Genomic DNA, 14,040 nt, shown 5'->3' with positions numbered 1-14,040 from the left:
AAAAACAAAATACTGTTTAAGAATTTTACTTTTGTTTCTAACTGCATTTATCGATTTGAAATATTGATAAAAGCACTGAAAGAACTTTTCTTTCAAACAAAGATCAAATCTCCATAACCAGGAAAGGTTTGAATTTTCCTTCTCTTTTTTTTATTCCTCTAAAAGCATTTACTCGCGGTTTGCGAAAGAGGAAATGCGAAGTGACCAAACGCAAACCTGTTGTTCCACTCTTTATTCTCTCATGATATTCATTCATCTTCCTCAAGCAAACTCTAACAAAAGCAAGTGGAAACTTACGATGATAAAATATTCCTAACAAGAACATTTATCTTAGTATACTATATAAACGGGACCTTTATGATGCTAAGACAGGTAATGAAATCTGTTTTATTTTAATACTGAATTTCTTTATATTATTTCAATATTAAATTTTCCTTTTTTGTTTATAAATACGAAAAATTCTTTTCGCTTGTTATAATTAATTACATGCCATATTTTATCTTTTTTGTAATTCGCTAAATATAGCTCCTTTAATCATGTTTTATATTGTTACCACATATAAGTATTGTGTAAACAAATTATTTCCCCAGAACATTAGTGCTAGTACTTCTTAAAAAATAAAATTTCTAATTGGTTTCTGTTTAAAATAGTAACTAAACAATAATGTTTTGTTAGTTTTTATTTTATTAGGAGTTGATATGTATGTTATCCTTTTAATGTGTTCTTTATTATCACCTGAAAAGAGACCACTTTTTTTTTCAGTTTTTTTAGATTACGTCAAAGATGAATATTCTTTTCTTGACAAAAATCTCTTTTCCGCGGTAAATAAATAATAATAATAATAAAAACTTTTGCTAGTCAAGTCCGCAATAGATATAAGGTATTTTCTCTCTCCTTTCAGCATGCCTCGTCGTGTTACGGTAGCACACTCGGTGCGTATTCAAAAGGTCCAGGTTTTAAGTCCTGACTAGTACATTTTTCACGTCTATTTGCACATTTTTCCGTCTCTTGCTTGAAAAATACTCTAGTGACTCAAGAGGGGGCTCGAACTAAACGGTGGGGGACAATAATTCGTCAACACCAGGGTATGGCGATTGGGTTTCCTTATCCTCAGTCGCCTTTAAAATGAGAAATATATAAAGTATTTTATCCCGCCTTCCAGCATGCATTTGTGGTGTAAGAGTAGTACACTCTGGGCAACAAGTATATAATTAAATGCATTGTTCTTTTTTTTTTAGGGGCCCACCAGCGGCCGAGCGGTAAAGTCGCTGAACACTGGTAGTTAGGTCCGAGGTTCGAATCCCGCGAACGGGCTGGCTGCATGGGCGTTTTCGTGGTTTTCCCCATGTGTAACGTGTATACGAGCCATTTTTCCTTAGAAAGTCCTCCACGAAGGCATCCCTCCTCTTAGGCAGATAGCCCTCGAGGCTTTGCCATAATCACACACACACTTTTTTTTTTAGCATTGTGTAAACTTTAGTGAGATTAATGTTTTACCTTAAATTTTTAGAATCTTGAAAACGCCTCTAAGAAGATATTATCATTGGTTTTTCCTCTTTTGAGCATTAATATGAATTTATATAAGTATACATTTCTTTAGGACATTTTTTTAGATAATTCATATAACATTTTCTGTGCTAGGAAATTGATCTCATACACCAATAAATCTTTATGGTTTATATAAATATTTTCCACTATAAAGTATCAAATTTCAACTTGCCTTTTTCGAAAAATCATCATATTATGCTAATCTAATGATCAGTACAGAATACGATTAAGTCCAGTAAGTACGTGTAAGTATGTTGATTAGTAAATATGTTACGTATGGTAAACAGGTTAAATATGATGATTAAGTGAAGAAACTAAAATTGATTAATTTAATAGCTGTCTTTTGATGAATACGATTGATTTAAATATGACAAGGATTATAAGGACAACAGATAAATTTTTAACGCCATTTTTATCAAGCTTCATCCAATACTGCTTTTAAAGCACTGAATGTGGAGTACGTGATATTTTTTAAGCCGAAAATAAGATGTGGAATCAATTTTTAAGATAATTTCTAATAGTGCATTTGAAATTTTATTTTGATTTTTAATGCTTCCCACTAGACAATTTAAATAATCTCTACATATAATAAAAGAGAGAGTCTGTGTGCCTTTCGCTCGTGCAGACCCCGGTTTATGAAACTTGATATTTAGGTGCATCTAGTGCACCTCGAAGCGATTTTTTCAGAATTCGAATCAGATTTTTTGTTTTGTTTTGTTTTATCCTTTTGATTTTATCGCATCATTTTGAATAGTTTCATTTTTTTTAGAAATGTGGTTTTGGCAACAGATTTTCATTCAGTTGTATACTGGACTTCTGACTGTTGAAAATCAGCACTGTTGCAACTTGGAAAAATGAGGGCGATAATTCTGTGCAATTTTTTAATTTAGTGTTTCTCTTGGATACTGGACGTTTGTTGAGAGAAGGCAACGGGAAGTTGGTTAATTTATTTATTAGGATAATTAATATCTGTATTAAGGATATTGCTTATTTCAATGTAATTTTTTATATGTAATACATTTTTTCATTATAATTTTGTTATATATAATACATTTTTTTTAATGAAATTGTTCTGCAGAATAAAATTCTGCGTAGTTTTTATATTTAACGTTTCATGTTTCGTTCAGGCATTTTTGTGGTACATTTAAAAAACAGACGAAGACTGGCCGCTTAGCTGCTAGTCTGTAATAAAACAAATACCACAACTTCATATCATGAGAAAACGTTTCTGAATTTTAATCGTTAAAACAAAATAGAAGCCAGTTACCACAAACTATTACTTCTCAAATCTGTGCTTTTCACACTATCAATGATTATTTCTCAACATTTGGCTTGCACATTATAAAACTATTTACAGAAAGTTGTAAATATTTAAAAAGTTAAAATTGCAAGGAATATATACTAATTCGTGTTTTTATTGAAGGAATACGCTCTGCAAACATATGTTGTAATAAAAACTGAGTTTAAATTACAAAAATTAAAGCTATACACAATTAATTATTAATTTTAGCTCATGATTCCTTTATTTTGTAAAACAATAATCAAAACTTAAATTTATTGGCTTGGTCCATAATACCAATTCTATAGTTTGATTTCTGAAGAGAAATACAATGTTCTGTATCAACTAAAATAACAGAAATTAATAATATGTTTTAACCTTTAAAAGTCACCCAAACATGATAGTGGTTATTGAGGCTAGCTTCAGTATTCAGGACCCAGGCTCGAATCCGGGGGTTCTCGGTCAGAATTTCAAACTGCGACTGAAAGTGTAATATTAAGTTAGCTACAGCAATACATCAATCACCTATGATACTATAGAGGCGTTAGCCTAACTTCTATCTGTAAAATAAAATAATAAGCTTAAAATTTCTGAGATTTACTATATACTCTTCCAAATTTACGTGGAATTTCCTTTAATGCTTTTAATAAAGTTTTTAATTTTTATAAAGTCTTATTTAGCGCAAATAAAAATTACAGGGTAGTAAAATCGTGCCTATAGAATAGAATTCGAATTTGAAGGCTGTGTATGTACCATAGGCAGAAAAATGCTTACCGGCCTTTATTTTTACAAATGTTGACTGTAGATAAATACTTTGTCTTAAATGATGCAAAGACTCATGTTTTTTTTTTTTTTTTTTTTTTTTTTTTTAAATCAAGTTTGTAAAAAATTTTTATACGTTTCTTCGGTTTCCAAACGTATACTTTGGAAAATTTTGTAATCGATATAAAAATAAATAAATAAATAAATAAATAAAACACAGAGTGTTCGATTCTTGTACGACAAAAAATGCCCGATACATTTAATTCCAAAATTTCTCATTTTTGACGTCATATTCAATTTCCATTGAGGGTTCGGCTAATAAATAAATTAGAATAGTTAGAGGTTATTTTTTTTCTTTCTTAAATGCCGTTAGAGATATTGTTTTGTGATTTACTAGTGTCTTTAATTTATAATGTTTTTACATTTGGTATGCTGAAAGAATTTTCAGACAAATAATTTTTAAGTTTCCAAAGTCTGAAAACACGTTGTTAATATTTTCGTGAAGTTTTATTGCTTTGGAATCATAATCGAGTAATTGTACAAAAAATCATTCAAAGTACAAATATTTTCATTTTTAATTAATTAATATTATTACGAGTTGGCTGCATGCCAACACTGAACCTGCCAGTCTTTTCTACAACACGAATTCTCTGAGTTTCTGTCAATAATTTTTTTCATTTTGGGAGAAAAAAAAAAAAAAAAAAAACTATATTGATCAATACATTTTATAAAATGTGCATAGAAATGCTCGTCACATAATATCTTAACATCAGAAGCGTTTTTTTGAACTGATATTTTATTTTTAATTACATACACATGCAAACATTTTTCTTTTCAATTTGTGTACGGCCCCTAAATATTTCTCGAATTTAACACGAAGTATCTCTGCCAGTTTGTCTGGTACTAGAGTTAAATATTTTGCGCTTGATTTTTTTATAACGAGTATAACATTTTACTGAATACGAGTTTGCCAACTTAGCAAAAGTAAAAATGTCGCATTAAAGCGCAAAAATGCTATCTAACTAAAGGGAAATATATCTTCGTAGAGAACTTTTTAAAAGAAACTTGGCTCGTAGATACATGTAAGAAAAAGAGCAAAAAATTTGAAGTCGTCAGTCCGTTTCGTGGGATGTCAATCTACCAATGTTTAGCGGTTTTACCGCTCCGCCACTAGTGGCCCTGAAACCTGCAGCAAAGCTCTTTAATACTTAGAGCGACGTCCTTCGTGCTCTTTTAAACGTACTAAATATCTATCAAAACACATAAACAGTAATAATAAAGATGCAAAGGAAATTTTTTAATTTCTTTTATGTCTGAAATCTAAAGTTGGCAATGCAAGAAATTTCTGTTGGTTACATTTTGTAATTAAATCGTACCGACAGCTACATATTAAATTATTTCAAATAATTCTAAAATTCTTCAATTAACCAATACTTAACTTGCTTTTAATTTAAACTAAACGTACACAAATTGCGAAATTTTTTTACGCGGAACAAAACTGGAGAATAAATGATAGCAACCAATTCTCTTTCTTTTAGTTACTAAATTTTTCTTCGACACATATAGAAAAAAACACATATTTGTGTATGTAAATAATTATAAACATTTTTATTTCTTGCTATGATTTTCAACTACAGTACCTGCTGGTGTTTCGATTTTGTCGTTCTTTGTAACCTCAGAGAAAAATTATAAAACGTATATTCATCTCACATTGTAGATTCTCATCTGTAAATCTGGTTCTTTTCTGGGAATATTAATTTTCCACAGCGGAAAAAACCTATTCACATATGCATGTATTCTCAAATAAAGCAATTATTCTTATTGCAAATTGAAAATGAAATAACAGGTGTAAAATATCGTGGGCATTTATCTTTTGATAAGTACTAACAAAAATTAATTAAACCTGTATCTTCAAATTTTCATTCATAGTGTAAATCAATTAGCTCAATTTGTAGATTTTTCAAGGCGTTAATTACTTTCTTTTTTAATGGTAATAAAAATCACGCAAAACTGGACTTCAAATCATTAAAATCTTAAACTTTTTCTTTAAATTTTTGTCATGATAATGTTAATTAATTTACAGGAAAGCATTAGTGTGCCGTGTAAAATTACTTCCGAGGCTGTCAGTTTGAGACACTGTGCTAAAATAGTAATAGCATTACTTGATCATACAACTTTATAATTTCAAACAAACATCTTTAGAAAGTCTTGTCGAACGAAAATTTACCATGGTTCAAACCTTTATTCTCTGTTAATCGAGTTTTCGATCATTCAAGGTGTTATCCGAATCCTCAGATAATCGAGTTTCTGCTGTATTATGATGCAATAATTAAGCTCAGTTTTTAACAATGTTGAATGGGAAAGAAAAAGCATAAACCTGTGATGAATATTATCAGTTGTGATTTCTTATGTCATCGACTTTTTCATTAAAAACAGTAAAAAGAAGAAAAAGAGGATGGCAATATGAATAGTTAAAGGGCAGTGAGATTCGAACTGATATTAGCAGTGCCAATATGAACGGAAAAAACAAAATAATAGATCTAAAATAATGTGAAGGGGGAAGGAGAAAATTCGTTTCATATTTAAACTTCCACCTTTGATTATCAAACAATAAAATTTTTAACGCACTAAGAAAATAAAATGACGTATTTAAGGCACTGAAGTTTATTATCAAATAGGGAAGGGGGGAGTTAGTCCACCTACTGAATGCAGATTTTTTTTTAAAATTATTATTATGATGATTCTGTTACTTTTCATCCGTGCGCATATTTCACAAGTGCACATCAGCGTAGCCACTGAGGGAGGGGTTTCGAAAATGAACCAATGAGCTGCTACTGCTCTTGTGACGCTAAATCTTCATGCATGTGAGCGTATGTTGTTTACGTTTTAATTTGCATTTGTTTGACAGTTATAAATATATGGCGTAATAGTAGAAAATCTCGTAGTGCTTTCGTTTTCTGAGTTTGATTAATCGCTGACATTTCACTTTCGCGATTTTTATCACTCATTAATATTAGGATTGATATTCGCGGCATATTATGTGGGTTAAGAGAATTCAAGTGTATATTTTTTTAATTGAGCTGAGAATGATTGAAAGTGTTTACAATGAATCTAGTGCTTTCTTATTTCAGTGCTTACATTCTTTTGATTTTAGTTCTGAAGTGTAAGATTCAGAACACATATGATCTGATTATATCCATTGCTAACATTAAAAATTTTATATGAATAAACTGAATATACTCATTGTGAATACGATAAATTCACTCTATTTGATGAGTATTTTTTGTGTAGACAGTACATTTCAAGGTGAGCATGTATTAAATGTGAAATTTAACGCACTAAATGTATACGAATACAAATTAGTAAAGTTCACTTTGAATAAAATTCTGCATTGGTTATTATTATAGAACATCTTTTTCATATAGATTGCAATAAAAAGGGCTGACTTCTATTTACATATATAATTGGTGTCAATTCTTTTCTCATACGCATAGTTTTATATAAAGATTGCATTTGGGCTCAGATGTTTATCACATATTTCTTTATTCATCTTATTTACCACTTATTAAGTAATATTTCACATCGATATTTTTGAAGTATCCAACATGTTTTTGTATTTATTTCAACCAGGTAGTGAAATCTTCATAATTTCCTGTATTTGATCTAACTTCGCAATGAAAAGTTTCAGAAGCAATCGACGATGTTTTAATTATTTTGTACAGAAAATTGCGTGGCAGAATATATTCAACCTTCTTGCTTAAATCTTAAAGCATGCGAAAGGTCATGTGACATGATAGGAATATTACTGGATGCTCATTGGTCCATCCTAGAAGCCACTCCCTCGGTGGCCACACAGATGTGCACTTGTAAAATATGCCATCCGTGCGCCGTTGCACAGTTCTGCCATTTAACTGCTGAATTAGTAGATTGCTGTGCAACAGCTTAGTTTTCTTTAGTCTGTCTCAAAACTAAGTCTTGCAAATGTGTGATACTGCTTTATTTTTCTCTTTAAAACTCATTATACAGAATATTAAAACACTGTAGACGAGGAACAAATTCTGCGTTAGTCTTAAAATAAAAAGTTTTCAATAAATTTCGGAAATTAATACAAACATCTCAAATTTAATAGAGAGCATAATTTTTAAAAATGCTTTCTCCCACACTCTCATTCATTTTTCAAAAGTGAGAAAAATGATTAGGCATTTTATGTTAATTAACCAATTTTTATCATTTGGATGAGTACTATTACATCTGCTTTTCGTTAGTTCTCATCAGGATGCAAATGAGTTAAGAATATTTAAGGCGTGGGTTTTTAATGCTTTGAGTATAAAGCTTTTGATAACAACTCTCACAGCTTTACTTTCTATTCCCCAGCTCTGCCATTTTGTATTTCGGCATTAGCCATTTGTTAGCGGAAGTTAAAATTCGCTATTAGTCTGAGGTAGCTTAGTTAGGCCAAATTTGTGTAGTTTTCATGTGCGGTCTTTTACTTCAATACCCGCAAGTAACGGAGTTTTGATGGTCTGGACAAGTTGTGACTTTTATTCAATTTCAGGTTAAAATGATAAAAAGCTCTATTTAAAACTTTCATAAGACTAAGGCATACATTTTCAGACGGAATGAAAACTCCTTTGACAGTCTAATAGTGTCTAAAGTAGTTTTTAAGACCACATAAAATCACTCTTTAGAAACCGGTACATGCATATGATATTTTATATGTTGTTGACTATCTGCTATGAAAGCTCACTGTATGCTGCATGCTACCACATTTAATTTCTAATCTTTAAAGATTAAAATATATATTAAATTTTAATCTTTAAATATTAAAATACGAGTATATACAGTATAAGAGAACATTTTTAAGCTGCAGCGCTATAGTTAAATATACTAAAAGTAGAAGACCTTTTTTTTGCTATCTCAACATTTTTTATCATTTCAGAGATTTATGGGGCTACTAACAAGCCTGATTTTGAATCAAAATTTTCAAAAATAGATAAATAACTTAATTAAAATAAAACTTAAAAAATTAATTTCATATTTATGCTATTACTTTTACTTTCCTTCAAATTCTGCTTATGTTCCAGTGCACTTCTAATCATAATCTCACCCCCGACGGTTTTGTTTTTAACCATGTAGTATTAGGAGCAGTGGGATAGCAAAACAACTATTTTGTATTACCTAATGTATTTAATTAAAACCGAATAACTTAAAAAAAAAAGAAAAACTTTTATATATCTCGCATTTTGTATTTTTTAGTCCCTACAATGGAAAAAAAAATCATTAAAAAGAGAAATGACTGCCTCTAATGTGGGAAAATAATGTCTTGTGATCAGTGTAGCAATGAAAAGTATAACGTTGCGTTTCTTTCAAGGTCTTCAAGCTATCTAACGAATCCAACATCGAATTCATTTCATTTGAATTTTTGTTTGATTTGAAATTTGATCTCAGATCTCTGTTTGATCTTATGAGACTACTAACGATGAAGAAGAGAAATCTAACTTAAAAATATGTTATTCCATAAGAAATACTTATGGCTCTCATGATAACGCGTCGTCGTGTCAGTAGTGTTGGTAGCCATCCGAGATCCATATCCTTTGACTGGATTTAAACTGAAAACAGGTGAAGAATTTCTCTATTAAATTCGAGTGTGTTTGTGTGCTCTTTGTTCTTGGTTCGTATATGTAAGCTAATATGCGTTCGAAAGTTCCTTTGGTTCTTGAGATTAAGTCAAAGATATGTTTTCAGCTTATATTTTTTAGTAGCTAACATAATCATTTTTTTTTTTTTTTAAATTTCAGAGTTAAATTTAATAGCTAAGTGGCATTCATCTTGAAATACGCTCTAGTGTACTTTGCCACAATTAGAAATAAAAATGGATTCGCGATAACAATAATGAAAACTTCTAACATCCCGTGGCGGAATTTTCGATTGCATGTAGCCGTAAGGATCATGAACAGCATATCGGAACAGTTTCACATTCTTATTAGGTCTTAGGAGTTTCGATATTACTTTGTCAGCTTATTAGAACTAATAATTATTTATATGATTTTTAATTCAATTTCACTTTAAGGTTACCTATTAAGAAATCTTTAGTTCAAACATATTTTGTCTTTTCAAAAAGTGTCGCACTGCTGCTCTCTCTATCACAAAGAAATATCAGATGTATTCATTTCCTGGAAAGAAACATATCCGAAGTGCTTGCTGTGAGTCTAAAAAAAGGGCTTTATTAGGTTAGATTTTCAAATCTCTCTCATACTAAGTCGTACGTGTTAATAGTGTATACCTTCTAATTGCCATTTTTTGTGCCAGTTTCTTGGTCTGGACTTACGAATTTTTTCTCTTAGAGAAAAATAATCATTTATTCCCATAGGTATAGTAATATAGTATTACTATATGTAGGGATATATTATCTAACCTCCTTTCTTTTTCAGCTTTAAAATTCACACTCGATGACATTCAAGCACTTGGAAGGTCCAGAGATCTCAGTATCCGCGCCTAACTTCGCAAAATACAGAACGAGATATGGACTGAATCCCGTCTTTTTAAACAGACGGAGTGGAAACACTACATTGAGTACTTAACGACTGAATATAATTCAGTTTGGCGTGCCGCCGCCCGGATACGCAAACAATTTAGACACATTCCGCTCCTTCAAATGACCGATGACGCACAGATGGTTTACACAGATACTGAAAAGGCTAAAGTTTTAGCTGACAGCCTTGCAACACAATTTATTCCAAATAACGACGCCTACTGTAACCGTCCGGTTACACAAGAGCACATACATTCGCGTATTGAAGAGTTTCAAACGCAACCTATCACGCCTGAACTCAGGCCCACTGATCCTAAAGAGGTGATGGAGTACATTGAAAGACTAAAGCCAAATAAAGCACCAGGCATAGATTGTATCTCTAATCGCATGATTAAGAATTCCCCCGTAATGTTTGTTGTTTGGATTACGGCACTTATTAATTTTATGCTCAGGAGAAGCTACTTCTTCGACCGTTGGAAAATTGCGGCGGTCGTCCCCATTCCAAAACTGAGGCAAAATTTTAATTTACCCATCAATGAAAGACCAATTAGTCTGCTTTCTTCACTCTCCAAAGTACATAATTTGTCTTACTTAATCGCCTGAATGAATTATGTCGAGATCAAAATCTGATCATTCCGGAACAATTCGGCTTCCGACCTAAACACTCCAAGGTACACCAGTTAAGCCGTGTAGTGGAATTCACTCACGCAGGCTTTCGTAAGGAAAAGAAAACTTGAATTGTCCATCTTTACATAGCCAAAGCCTTTGACAAGGTTTTCCATGGCGGACTTATTTACAAGCTCATGCTACTTGGTTTTCCGGCTCACATCATTAAAATTATTAACTTGTACTTGGCCAGACGGAGTTTCCGCGTGCGAGTTAACCACTAATTCTCCTCTCTACGCCCGATCTATGCTGGACCTGACGTTCCTGAATCCATACCGCCTCCGCGTTAACAATGCATATAGGCATTGATGGAGGAACCCCGTACTACAACTCTTTAAAAAGAGTCTTTTAGCGTCTCTTTAACAAGAAACCACCTTATCTCCGCAGCCGCACGCGACTGCACTTAACTTTTAAGGAATCAGACTACGTTCGGAGCACTTTTTTTCTTCTTCAAAAAAGCAGTATAAGTATACTACGAGTATAAACACATTTTCTCATTTATTATCTACAGAGATTAATTATGCACTATCAAAATTTAATATATTCTATTATTATCCTGCAAAAAATATAAAATTTACGGGAAATTTTAAGCAAATTTTAAAACAATTTGAAACGTTCTATATGAAAAAATATTAAAGTTATTTTAAAAAAGATCATAGAATAATAAATTACATGCTTTTATCTAGGGAATTACATAGGATTTTAAAAATATTTTAACCAGTAAAAAAATTTCAGAATTTTGAAATTTTTTATGAGATTTTCGATAAATTCACGATGTCATTATTTAAATAACAAGCGACAATTTCAAAAATATTTAACATATAAATATTCTGATATGTAGATATATAGATAACTATATATAGATTAAGCATACAACGTTTCATAAAAATAAAGTAATAATAATTTGATTTATCTTGCACCAAGTGAGCCGGTTTCTAGAAAAAATAGATTTTGAGAAAAATGCATTTAAAGTTTAAAATGCTTTATTTTCATTATTAAATCTTGACCCAGATACCTAAAAACTCCCTATATCTATAGGTTATACCTTCCTTTTGTTCAACTTTATCTGTTTTTCTGTTTATATTCAGCCTATTTGTTTTTTGTGGCAATTTTTACTCTGGGTAGTGAGTGATATTTTGATTTACTTATTCGCTCCATGTCGAGCTTACTAAATCTCTCGACTGAATATTCACCATGTTGCATACCTATATAATTTAAAATATCTTAGTAAGCCTAAAAGCCCTCTGTTAAAGTGTACAACAGCTATATATGCCTCCCAATTTAAGAGTTTGTAATTCCACAATGGCAACTATTGGCATAAATTTCCAAAAAATTTCATTAAAATTTTGTTTGCATTTTGTGTCTTTCTTTATAAGCACTTTTAAAAGAGCTTCTGCTCGCATAGTTTTATATACACTCTTAAGAATGTTAATTACATTCTTTGGACCTGTCCTTTGGGTTTGTTTGGGTACACTCTTCTAACTGATACAGGTCGTTGATATTTACAAAAAATTTCTGGTCCATCTGGGCACTAACCATGTATAGGTAGATTTGCACTAGAGAAAGTGTGAAAAATATGGAGCAATTACAGCACTTTCCATTCATTGTTCCTGATTCTAACTCCATTTTGAAGTTTGTCAATAAAGACATCATTAGTGAGCGACGTTGACGAAGGCTAACTAGGGGCCCTAGTCTGGACACCGTCGAGATAGAAGAACGGGTCGCTTTTTGCCATCTACTCGACAGAGAGCGAGTCTGGTGTCATCGTCTCGATCATTACAGAGATCGACGCGTCGGAAGTTTTACCGTCAGCTGGACAGCTGCCGTTTAAGTTTCTGACTGTCGTTTTAGAGCTGAACTGAGGACGGCGGAGGTCACGGATTGTTTTTGAAAGTGTACGTAATAGATATTTTAATTTCTTAAGATTTGTGAAAAACTCGAGTATTTCGCTATAGTAATAACGCATTTAATGCTGACGATTCTACATTATTTATTTATTCTACATTACCAATGCCTTAACTAAATTTTAGTGAAAATAATATATTTGGTGTTTTTCTATTTCACATATAAAGAAGGGGTGCATACTTTTAATTTAAAATTGTAATTTTTAAACTAATGTATACATCAATGTACTTAATTTCATGTTTTGATGAGTAATTTATAAATTTTGAAATTTTATGTTTTAAATTATAATGTATTTCCCTCTACTTTTATTTGAATTTGTAGTGTATAAAAATATAATACATTAGACATGCATTAAAGAATATGCAATATATAATTCAAACTATGCAATCCTAAATTCAACATTTACATTAAATTGCTTTGAGTTAAAAAATTTATTTAAGTAGTTTTAACTGTTCCGATATCATTGTCAATTTCCAATAGTTTCTAGAATTTCCTGTATAAAACAAGTTAAATTCCTGTATAATTTTCGGTTAAATTCTTGTCAGTATTATAATGCAAGATTTATAATTAGTTATCAGAATTTTTAATGTGGTCTACTTTTAGATATTACATCAGTTTTGTGTATATTTATTCAGATCTAAAAAGTGCTTAGTTTTAGTTTTATGTAATTACGGCAAAGCCTCGAAGGCTATCTGCCTAAAGTGAGGGTTGCCTTCGTGGAGGACATTCTAAGGAAAACTAGCTCGTATACACGTAACACATGGGGAAAAACACGAAAACGTCCATGCAACCAGCCCGTTCGCGGGATTCCAACGTTGAACCGAACTTCTAGTGTTCAGCGATTTTACCGGCCGCTGGTGCGATCGATTTAAAAAGGATATAAATATATAAGTACTTCAATCTCTTTTACTGCATCTGTTAATATATTTATACAGTTATATATATATATATATATATATATATATATATATATATATATATATATATAACAGATTGCATATATTAATATATTTATAATACATTTACATATACATATAGTTATTTATTTAAAACAGGTTTTGTATGCCTTTACTTTTTATGCTTTTGGAAATTACGAGAAATATGTTGGTAATGACAGATATTGGTTATCAGAGATATGTTGGTAATGCAACAAACCCGTTTGCAGTATTTGGACCTCGGACCGAACTACCAGTGTTCAGCGATTTTACCACACGGTCACTGGTGGGATCGATGTAAAAAGGGTATATATAGGAATATGTATTGCAATTTCCTTTCACTGCATATGTTAATATATATATATATATATGTGTGTGTGTGTGCAAGATTATATGTTTTATGATTTAACCTA

General features: G+C 31.3%; 1 protein-coding gene across 1 annotated transcript in view; it reads left to right on the top strand.

Annotated features, from left to right (window-relative positions):
- The first annotated feature begins 235 nt into the window (after window positions 1-235).
- The window catches only part of LOC118204065 (DGAT1/2-independent enzyme synthesizing storage lipids-like), an 84,920-nt gene continuing 71,115 nt past the window's right edge, over window positions 236-14,040 (top strand). The window contains exon 1 of the mRNA XM_085825317.1: window positions 236-372. The gene's annotated coding sequence lies outside the window, so the exon portion shown is untranslated. The remainder of the gene's footprint in view (window positions 373-14,040) is intronic.

This window comes from Stegodyphus dumicola, chromosome 10, assembly GCF_044657685.1.
Source record: "Stegodyphus dumicola isolate Sdum_Otavi_A_Nest chromosome 10, ASM4465768v1".
NCBI classification, from domain to species: Eukaryota; Metazoa; Arthropoda; class Arachnida; order Araneae; family Eresidae; genus Stegodyphus; species Stegodyphus dumicola.
Note: the sequence above shows the minus strand (reverse complement) of the source record. Positions and strands in the feature narration are given on the sequence as shown.